The sequence below is a fragment of the Hippocampus zosterae genome, chromosome 14, assembly GCF_025434085.1.
Source record: "Hippocampus zosterae strain Florida chromosome 14, ASM2543408v3, whole genome shotgun sequence".
Taxonomy (NCBI): Eukaryota; Metazoa; Chordata; class Actinopteri; order Syngnathiformes; family Syngnathidae; genus Hippocampus; species Hippocampus zosterae.
The window spans coordinates 5233215-5245128 of record NC_067464.1 but is presented as its reverse complement, the minus strand read 5'-3'; the positions used below and the strand labels follow the sequence as shown (position 1 = coordinate 5245128).

General features: G+C 42.1%; 1 long non-coding RNA gene across 1 annotated transcript in view; it reads right to left on the bottom strand.

The window, feature by feature from the left end:
• Positions 1-1903: 1903 nt before the first annotated feature.
• LOC127614246 (uncharacterized) overlaps positions 1904-11914 on the bottom strand; it is a 43729-nt gene continuing 33718 nt past the window's right edge. Inside the window, exon 3 of the long non-coding RNA XR_007966428.1 lies at positions 1904-2244. This is a non-coding gene — a long non-coding RNA (uncharacterized LOC127614246). The remainder of the gene's footprint in view (positions 2245-11914) is intronic.

Below are 11914 nucleotides of genomic sequence, written 5' to 3'. Positions count from 1 at the left end.
ATGTGCTTTGATTCCATCTCTACCTGTAGTTAAATGGCACCGTCAAAAGGACACAAATATATCCATACACATATAGATACATAGATATATATATATATATAGATATATAAATGTATACACACATACACATCAGTAGTTTTGTTGCCTGTGTCACACCACTGGACCTTAAATCATCGCAGCACCTCCATTGCTTTTTTTTTTTTTTATATCAACCATCGCTGCAAATGCTAACGTCTGTGACATTACCTGAACATATTTTTTTTTTTTTTTTTTTGGTAGGACACACCAAAGCGCCCACAGATTTTTAAAATGATTTGTTTAAGCCTTCTTTTTTTTCACTTTTCTTGATGTGTAATCAAGTGCCATACTTGTATATAGACATAAATGTATACAAATACAAATATATAAAATACATACATTATATATATATATATATATATATATATATATATATATATATATATATATATATATATATATATATATACTGTATATATATATATATATATATATATATATATATATATACAGTATATATATTTTACCATCAATGAGAAGCTTCTTTCCCTTGCTTGATGCGAACTAATGCTAATATTTTTAAAATGCTTTCACTGGATTTATTGTAATTTCAATGAATAAAAAAATGCATATGGACAGCTTTATTTCAACCTTGGGAAATGAAGAAATTACGTTTTTTTTTTTTTTTAAATGCCTCCCTCTCCTCTGCGTGCGCACACACACACACACGCACACTCACACAAAGCTCCAAATAAGAAAAGTAGCACAAATTGACGTTTGTTTGTTTTTTGGGTTTTTTGTTTAAAAAAAAAAAAATTGGTGCTACAATTTTGCTTTGTGTTTCAAAGAATGGTCTGAAATTGTAACCAAAAAAGACATCGGAATAAAGGAATGACCAGCAAATAAAAAGTGGGATTCTTGTACACCACTAGTATGTGGGGCGCAGTTTTGGGTTTTTTTGGGTTGTGCAAAGGTTGGCCTCTTACTGAATGTGTGTGTGTGTGTGTGTCCTTGGTGCAGTAGCCACGCCCGCACCACTACAGGACAGACTTTTTACACGAGTGGTGCCGCATCACTGATGCGCAACTCAACATTATGCAGCGGATACAGCTGAGTAAATTTCGTTACCTGAGCTCACAGATGCAACCCCCCCCCCCCCCACACACACACAAACATTCAAAAGTCAATTGCTGAGCCCATTTGAATTCAGTTGCAAAACAAAACGGCAGCACCTACCGAGGAGAGGTAAAAAAGAATCTCAGATTAGTCAGCGAATCAATGATCTGACATTACGTGGAAAACATGATAGCATAATAATAACAAAAAAATAATAAGAGCAAATTAAAAAAAATAAAATAAAAAAAAGCCTTCAAGTACCACCATTCATGACCAACACTAAAATAAAATCATGTCGTAGGCGTAAACGTTCCTCAAAAATAGGAAGGAGATTAGGCACATGAACATTTGTAACCTTGATTTGGATGTACAATTGCGCTCATTTCAAAACAAAAACAAAAAAAACAGCCGAAGATGAAATCTGACTGATCGGTTCAAAACAGGCAACCGACAAGTTTCCTTTGAAGATATTTGCTTGTCGTTCACGTTTAAAATGCTGAAAGTTCTTCCACTTTGCATGAGAGGGAAGATTTTGAGAATCACTGTTGATTGTTAGGATTAACAATATTATTCAAAAATGGGTTGTTGTCTTTTTTTTGTATGACTGCATATCATATCGATGTTTCTATATTATTTCATCAATTGATGATTGTGGAGGGTTTTCATTATAATGTTTTTTTTTTTCTCTAAAAGGAGTATTTCCTCCACTCTTCTAATATTCGACTTCATAATTGCCGTGCATTGGCATCCCCGTTGCGGTTTCGCCTAGAAATGAGCAGCAGACCATTTTGGCTCTGCTTACTTCCACCTTTCCTCTCTCACTTGCGAGAGGAAGAAGAGGTTGGATTGATGAGGAGGAAGGGTGCACCCTGAAGGTCAGAAGAGGAAAAAAAAAGAAACGGAGCGAGGGTTGCCCCGCCTCCTGAATAGAGAGAGAGAAAGAGAAAAAAAAAGAAAAAGGTACTTGCAGGAGGCCACCACAGGTGACGAGTGAAGGCCAAGTCCCCTCGCTGGCGTGACTCCGCAAAGTCGGGAGGAAATCGACCAGCAGCACAAGAAGCGGGGGTGGCGCATCCATTTTCCGTATGCTCCACTTGACGCAAAGAAAAACTAAAGGAGAAAAAAAAAAGGGAATGGGGGGGGAGGCAAAACATGACTTTGATGTTATGCTCTCTTGTTGCTCATTCTTCACAAGTGTGACAAAATGGAGGAACAATCGGCGTCTGTCGCGATGACAAATTGCCGCAGCCGAGAGCCGGGACGCTTTTTGACCCCTTTTCATCTGGTCAGAGGGTCGTTTCGCTCGCCTCTCAAACGCCAGGAGAAATAATTGGGCTGTGGTGCAATGCGATTATGCACGCTGCCGTGCACTTTTTTTTTTTTTTTTTTTTAAACAACACACAGCACTCGGCAAAGATCACAAAGAGTACCAAAACGTCCCGCTTGCTTCCGTCTACCTGAACATCGCAAAATGCACTTCATTCGATCAATGACACAATCGATTGACATCCAAAAGCTATGTGCTTTAATTCTTAACTTTTGTGCCATTTTGAGATCAGGCTGAAATTTAAAAGAGGATATAAAAAGTCTACACACCCCTGTTTAAATCACAGGTTTTTGTGATACAGTGGTACCTCTACTTAAGAAATTAATATTTTCCACAAGAAATTTCCTAACTAGAGCAGTTTGTAAGTAGGGACACGTTTTCCATGTAAATGCCCTAATCCGTTCCAAGCCCGCCAAAATTCAGACCTAAATGTTTTCTAAAACATAAAAATGCATCAAAATATGTAACAAATACATGTTAGAATTAGATGAATGCACAATAAATGAGAGCTCACTTGTAAATTGTCAAATGTAACTTGCACAAGTGTGCACACCCTGTTGTAACTGGGCGTAATGCAGTGGTTCTTAACTTTGTTCGAGGTACCGAATTCCACAAGTTCATATGCAGATCCACCGAACCCTTTGTGAAAAATAAAATATGATTCGAGAAGTGTTCCTTCAGTTTTATAGGTGCGAGATGAGAGTTGCTCAACTTGGTATGACAAATCATGCAGGTAGGACGCCGAGTCCCATCACGTTCCGTAATGCATGTGAATCCATGTTGTACACACTCGTCTGACCACTTTCTTTTTTTGCTCGGCATAGCATGTGTAAAAATATGAAGAAAAAAAAATAATAATCACACGATGACTACTGAGTAAACTAAATTTCCTCGCAACAGTGATTGGACAAGCGATGTAATGTGATTATCTTCAGCCAGTGATGGCCAAGCGGGCGTGTCATAACTAATTGACTTGTTGTTGTGTCTTAGCATAGCAGAAGCTTCGTCGAACCCCTCAGACTGATTCACCGAACCCCTGGGGTTCAATCGAAATCCAGGTTAAGAACCACCGGCATCGGGCTTTGTTAAAAATGAAAAATTCATTCAGTCATTGCACCATAAATCTTTAAGATAAGATAAGATATCCTTTATTCGTCCCACACAGGGGGAATTTACAGCCTCCAGTAGCAAGAATCTATGTAGAAAGAAGAAAGAAGAAAGAGAAAAAAAACAACAAAAATCTTTCAATTAAATGCAATATGAACACAAAATGGATAAATCGCAGTACTATTTACAATTTTCCTTCACATCATATAATTTATATATATATATATATATATATATATATATATATTTAGATTCTGAGTCAAATTTTGTTTGTAGAATATGACTTCAGTAAGAAAAGTCTGCCGTTTTTCTCCATCATTTTGCAACTTGCCGTGAACTGAAAATGTCATCACAATGTCTCAGGGCTCCAGTCACGACCATCACGATTTTCCAGGTTTGGTCATGTGATGCTTGCAAGTACTGCATGTACTGCCTTTTTTCTATCTTGATAATAAAAAATATCTGTGTCCAGCGCCAATTGTACTGGATCGCTTTGGTGGACCTAAAAATCACCTCAGAGGCAAAGAGTCACCGTGACAACTGCAGCAGAAGGCACCGAGCTATTTTCGGAGCAAGGCCACCAATTCCCGGCCGAATCCCACCTTACAATGTGTTATTCAGCTCCGTTGATTAAAGATTAACCCTGTCGCGTCGAGCGCGTCCGCGTGTGGGACATGTGCACCTGCACCGGAGAACGTTCTTAATCCCGAATGTTCACAGGGAGAGGCATGTGTGTGGCGTGCGGGGCACGTACAGTATTTGATACTCTACGCAGACAAAAGAGAGGATTTGGATGCACACATGCGGGTTGTGCGAGGGGCGGTGGTGGAGGGGGGGGGGGGGGTCACCATGGTTCTCAGATGGATGGCTTAATGGCTCTGTCAGCCAATCTAACTCAATGTAAATCGATAGCTTCATGAAAATATGGAAAACATGAATTGATACATTATAATGTTACCGGATGTAAATGCTGGGGGGCCAGCTCAAAAAAAATAAATAAATTGGGTAGCCCAAATGTAGTTCACAGGCCAGAATTTGCTCCCCCAACCCCCTTTTCTGCAACATTATAATACCGCCACGCAGAAACACCCACAGGTGCGACTTCCCTGCTATCCTTCGGGTAAGCAGAGCTGCGTCGAGTTAGACTATATGCACAGATAATCTTAAACTAATAACAGCTTCCGTTAAGCCGCACATACTTGATTGCCCGGTGTAAAGAATCGGCACAGTGGCGGCAGAGGGGTATTTGTTATCACTGAAATGCCATGGGCCCGGTAGTCCAGTGGTTAGCACGTGGGCTTCACAGTGCAGAGGTACCGGGTTCGATTCCAGCTCCGGCCTCCCTGTGTGGAGTTTGCATGTTCTCCCCGGGCCTACGTGGGTTTTCTCCGGGTGCTCCGGTTTCCTCCCACATTCCAAAAACATATGTGGCAGGCTGATTGAACACTCTAAATTGTCCCTAGGTGTGAGTGTGAGTGCGAATGGTTGTTCGTTTCTGTGTGCCCTGCGATTGGCTGGCAACCGATTCAGGGTGTCCCCCGCCTACTGCCCGAAGACAGCTGGGATAGGCTCCAGCACCCCCCGTGACCATAGTGAGGATTAAGCGGCTCGGAAGATGAATGAATGAATGAATGAAATGCCATGTGCCACGTACACACATATGAAGTGCTGCCTCCATGAGGGAAAATGCTTTTATCGTCTTCAGCGGGACTTGCTTTTGATCCGCACTTGCTTCCTTTGGTGACACTATGTTCTGTTTCTGGCACGATGGCTATCGTTGATAGGATTCTGCGGTATTGCGAAAAAGCAAATCAAACCCCTGGAATATTAGTGTGGATTAAAGCTGTATGTTGTGAGTACAGCACAGTACATTTAATTTTCAACAGACAATAGGCTACATTTCCAACCGCTTTCCAACGCACAAAATAGGCATTGATGGGCCGTACCAGACCAAATTTGGTGTTCTGGTTTTTGCTCCTGCAGTCAGCACACATGACAGAAGGATTTGGGTGTGCGGGGGAGGGGGGCAAATATTATTCACCGGCGTGGACAGAGTGTTCTACCTGACAGAAGATTAATTTCTCATCCATTTAAAAAAAGAAATTGTGACCCCCTCACCCCTGGGATTAAGAACATTAGCGGATTATGCTCAGGTTTGCCAAAAGCGCAGGTTCTCGGTGGGATGGTCAACACCTGGATGGGGACATGATGTAGCCAAAACAAAAATGTATACCTCGCGCCATGGAAATTTGATTCGGTTTTCATCGCTCAGCCAGATCGGGTTAACGTGGTGTGAAATAGGGTGACATTGAACACTTGAAAATAATACTCCATTTTGATTGACACTGAGAGAAATGTATGAAAGTAGCACTCCATTTAAGATGCTGGTAGTAAGTGTAGACCACGTTCATTAGGAATAAGATTAAAATTGAAAAAAAAAAAAGTTTTGGGATGAATGAAATAAAATAAAAATGAACTGAAACTGCATTTTCCATTTATAAAATCAACTAAAATGCTAATTAGAGAAAAAAGTCCTTCAATTTTGTTTTTAATTAATTTTGGACATGAGCTTTCGTGATTTATTTTAAATGTATTTATTTTAGTATTACTGCGCGGCCATACAGAAGAAAACGAGGTCGAACTGTGGGAAGAAAACCAACACTGAAATTAATCAGCGCTAAACTAAAAGGAAACATGCCCCCCCCCCCCAAAAAAAAACGAATAAACCTGCTGTAAAAACAAATTTGGAAAAACGTGTTTTCCATAAAACACGTCGATTATAATAATAATAATAATACATTTTATTTATAACCTTGGTGTACTGTAGATACAACGACTTTTCATGAGAGTTACATTTTATGTTGTTTTGACTTTCGCCCATTTTATTTCAGTCGCTTTTAATTAGTTTGGGGAGTTGGTTTGCTGGTTTTCACTAATCTTTCCATTTAGTTTTTACTAGTTTTAATACGAGTTTTTTTTTTAAATATATGAAGTATTTGTTGAGTATAAAATCCATGTTCCATTATATAGAAAAATTAATGACAATTCTCAAACAATTGGTTGACCTTGCGGCAATAGCAAAATAAATACCTAAAAAATACCCTGAAAGCGTATGATGTCGAGTGACAAAGACAAAATATAAGGACGTTTTGACTGTAACTTTAGCTACTTGAATAAATGTAAGATGTAGTTTCAGTATTTTTTTTTTAATCATTTACATTGTTGACAAAAATGTTTTTCTCAATTTCATCTTTGGTTATTTTATTTCTTTCGTTCAATGAAATGACTTTATTCAGCATTCCCACTTGCCTCTCTGCTAGTTTCACGATGTTGCCTGCATCGGATTTCCAAGTACGGTTGCTGCCTTGTCTCCTCTGCGGTTGAGTCAATAAACACCTGAGCATTATCGCGTTCGTAAAGGCAAACATTTCCATTTCTTGGATTGGCTCACACTAAATTACTTTCATTGCGATGCAGCGCCACGTCCCCAATAAGTAAACCAAAAAGAATTTCCTTCCGGTAACCACACTCATTTCCCCGCAGAGGTGACAGTTCATTCCGACGACTACTCAAACCCCCCACCCACCCCCCCGGACGCCTCCTCACACTGCCTAATAGCCTACGAGACGCGGCACCATTGTTTCTGATTAATGTTTATGTTTTGCGCCATTACGCGGTCAATAAAAATCAAGGGCAGGCCCTAATCAGACGCCGCGAACATTGGGAGGAAAATTGGACTTGATGCGGCGCAACGGGGGAAAAATGAAGGAGTCACAAGTATTGATATTCCTTTTACAGTCGGCGACGCGAACATACAGTCTCATACGGAGGGAGGACATGAATCACCACAATGCACAATGTGTGGAACGGCGAATAAAAAAAAAAAAAAAGAAAAGAAAAAAATTACAAGGAAATTGCAAATACAGGAAATGAAGAGAAATATTGCCACATTGCCAAAGAACGACTTTTTTTTTTTTTTTTTTGCAAATCCCGAGGGAATTGTAAGATTACACAATGCCGCAAGGTCTCATTGTCTGTGCTTCGTCTAATCTATTCGCCTGCGTTTTACCTTTGGACTCCGTTTGAACCAGATACATTTCCACAGGCTGCCACTGATCCAACATTTTTATTTTTTTTCTGGCTTCACAAATTTACCTCATGTCTTTCTCGCCATCGTTTTTGTAGTCTGTTGCTCACCTCAGCTTTTCTTCCGTCGAACCCTTCTTATCTCTCCCTGTGATGCTTTCACCGAGAAAAAAAAACGCCCCAAAAACGTTACAATCGAGGCTCAGAAGGGTTTGATTGATGCCACGATTTATTATTTTTAAGCTTTTGAAGCAAAAGTGATAACAATGAGTGTGCTTGTTGCTTTTGCTCACATCTGCTCATTCATACAAGATGCCCCGCAAGTCTGTTTCCGTTTTTCTAGTAGTGGTTTTAGGCACCTTTCAAACAGACGTGAGACCACAAGCATTTGACATCTTAGGCCAGGGATGGGCAACTTAAATGTTAGAGGGGGGGGGGGCATAATTTTTCAGCAGCGCTACTGATGCTAACCAGCTGTATGACAAAAATGCCATTTTAAAACCATCACATATTTCCAAGGTGTCACATAATTAGATCTGTTCTCACCCAACTCTATTCCTCCTTGTTCGGAAACAGCTATTCCGCTTCACTTAAAAACGCTATTTGTACAGTTTACGGTGGCGGCTGCCAAAATGACAAGACTTGCTCGACTGTTGTTTTTATCAAATAATTGGCTGCCTAAACCAGAAATGGGATTTACACGGTTGTCATCGAACAGCAGCATTACAGGAAAACAGCGCCGGAGACAGACAAATCAACAAAAAGAAAAAGATGAGATGTGGAGTCCCCCCGGGCTCTGTTCTTAGTCCTCTAGTGTTCAACACTTAGTCAGGAACAAAAATATCTTTGCATCGGCAGATGACTGACAGTTCTATATCACAAAAGCCTTTGGGGAATCTTGGCCGATTCGACTGCTGAAGAAGAGCATCAAACAAATCTTTCAATGGAAAAGCCAACATGATCTCCATTTACAAGGAGTAAAAGTAAACAGATGCCAGATTTAACCTTCACGATGTGTGTCGTGTAATGAACCCAGCATTAAAATGTTTGCAATGATATTCACGTTTCTGATTCGTCTGACTACTTAACAGGACGTTCATTGACTGCTAACAACAGACAATTTTTTGCGAAAAGGGGCGTGCTACGTCTACGTGGCAAATACAGGGCAATGGGTGTGATTGCTTGAGGGGAGACAAGCCAATGATGATTGAGCGGGGTTCGACCAATCGAGTGGCGACTGTGGTCGGTTGGCTGCTGATGTTGCGGGATCCTTCAAGGAAAGCCTTCATGGTATTCCAGGATCAATACCAAATCACTCCGCGAACAGATGGCCGACATGACCGGCCCAAGGGGCCGTTTTCTCATGACCTCAGCTGATTTCCGCCCATGCGCCGCTAAACCTGATGCTTGTTGTTCTTGTTTTGGTTGCGTAAGTTCGAAGGCTAAGTTGATGAAAGCAAATAATGTTTCTGTAAGGCCCGATGTATACATTTTAGTTTTGGTGGCACCATTTAACAGGAATTGGAACGTGACTGGGCGGCCTGGTAGTCCAGTGGTTAGCACGTCGGCTTCACAGTGCAGAGGTACCGGGTTCGATTCCAGCTCCGTCCTCCCTGTGTGGAGTTTGCATGTTCTCCCCGGGCCTGCGTGGGTTTTCTCCGGGTGCTCCGGTTTCCTCCCACAATCCAAAAATATGCGTGGCAGGCTGATTGAACACTCTAAATTGTCCCTAGTTGTGAGTGTGAGTGCGAATGGTTGTTCGTCTGTGTGTGCCCTGCGATTGGCTGGCAACCGATTCAGGGTGTCCCCCGCCTACTGCCCGGAGACAGCTGGGATGGGCTCCGGCACCCCCCGCGACCCTAGTGAGGATCAAGCGGTACGGAAGATGAATGAATGAATGGAACGTGACTGGGTAGTTTTGGTGATTTTCTAAATTTTTTAGTTATCGTTTGGTATTTTATGTATTAAGTGATATTTTCAGTCACATCTGAATTTGCCTATTTAAACTTTAAATTTTAAATATTTTATCCAACATTCCTTGAATTAGAAAGGGTTTTTTTTTAATGACTTGGCACTTATTTATTTATTTATTTGACTTGAGTCATATCATTCAAAACGAACAACACTCTTAGTTGAGCACAATTTTTGGCTTCTGCGATGATATTTGCTGCGTGGCGGTCCGTCACCGTCGTATGTGTTCAAGCATCGAAATAAAATCTGATGCAAGCGTGACCCAATGAGCCTTTCAGCTTAGGTCATCATACAAAGTCATGCTGACTTCATTCATCATTAATTAGCTGCGATGGCGAAGACGTAATCACGATGGGGCGATCTGAGTCACACGTTGCACTCAACCGTGTCACCATATGACCTCGAAACAAAAAGGTTTCCATGTACATTTTCCCCTCTCTGCTTGGTTTATCTTCCACACATATATAAAAAAATAAAAATAAAAGAGAGGAAACAGTGAGCTGTTCTGGAAGAGCTCGCATGGCCCGAGGAGGCACAACTGGAGACAAGCTGTTCTCCCTCCAAACACAGATTTGGGCTCACATGACTCAAGCAAGCGAGCAGCTTTGGCCCGCAGTCGTGCCCTGCGGCGGCAGCAAGCGCTTCTGCAAAGCCAGAGCTGCCGTTTTCAACACGCATGCGCAGAGCCGTCGTTTGAACCCTGTCCCACGTGTAAACCCGGCGAAGCCATCAAGCAGGCGACCGCAAGGTTGAAATGGATCTCTTTTATGACAATCCATGTGGTTTTGCAGTTTTGCCAAGACCAGATTCCACCGAATGTCGATTTTTTTTTTTTGTGATAGTGAGCCACTGCTTCCGTGGTGTCTATATTTCATAAAACATGAATAGCAGTACTCACTCATGCCTTAGCACTAAAGCTAAAAATAAAAAAAAAAGTGGTGAGTAGCATGTAGACCAAGGTTTGGGTTGAATATTCATTCATTCATTCATTCATTCATTCATCTTCCGAACTGCTTGATCCTCACTAGGGTCGCGGGGGGTGCTGGAGCCCATCCCAGCCGTCTCCGGGCAGCAGGCGGGGGACACCCTGAATCGGGTTGAATATGTATATATTATTTTGTATATTATTTTATATATTATTTTTATTTTATTTTGCCATATTTATCAATTTTTTGTGATAAATTTGAAATTTTAAAAATGAAATATTCCCAATTCCTTCCATTCATTTTAGCGCTCCTCCTTGGTCGCGTTGTTGTTTTAATCTCGACAAATATTACATTTTTTTTTTAAAATCAACATTGAGTCATAGTGAAACAGCCCGCCCAGTGCTCCAGTGGTGAGCGTTTCGACCTCACAGTGCAGAGGTACCGGGTTCAATTCCAGCTGTGGCCTCCCTGTGTGGAGTTTGCATGTTCTCCCCGGGCCTGCGTGGGTTTTCTCCGGGTACTCCGGTTTCCTCCCACATTCCAAAAACATGCACGGCAGGCTGATTGAACCCTCGAAATTGTCCCTAGGTGTGACTGTGAGCGGGGATGCTAGTTCGTCTCTGTGTGCCCTGCGATTGGCTGGCAACCGATTCAGGGTGTCCCCCGCCTACTGCCCGAAGACAGCTGGGATAGGCTCCAGCACCCCCCGCGACCCTAATGAGGATAAATCGGATCGGAAAATCACCACCTAGTGAACTCTAGAAGCATAAATGGCACGCAAGCGAGAACACGCTTGAATGGGGGACGCTGGATTGTCATCCGATCGAAATCGAGTGTGAAATTTCCACGCCAACGTCATTCATTCAACACGACATCGCCGCCGCATTGTGAGTCAGCGCGAGATCACAACAAAACCACCGCAGCGGACACGCCGAGCGGCAGGAAAACAAACGGACACCTGAAGGAGGGGCCGCACGAGCGCTGGGCTCCTCGCAGACGTTACTTCACCGCCGTGGCTCACAAAATATGACCTCACCCGGCACGGATTGTCGCCATCCGGCATCAGAAGGAAGGCGGCTTTGGAGCAATCCCCTGCTTGCCTCCTCCCCGTCCTCTGCAGCAGACGCTCAATCTGCATCGAGTCTTTGATAAATCATGCAGTGTTTACTACCGCGGCCAGAGAGCCAAATCCTCAAACGAGTTTGGCATGAGCCGAAAAGCGCATAATTTATCAAAACGCCGGGGAACGGAGGTTGATCTCCAGTTTTCTCTACAGATGAGGTTTGTATTTGTATGCCCCTTTGTATTTAAAAAAAAACCCAACAACAACAAATTGTTAGACCTGAGCAGCTAATTGGTTTGC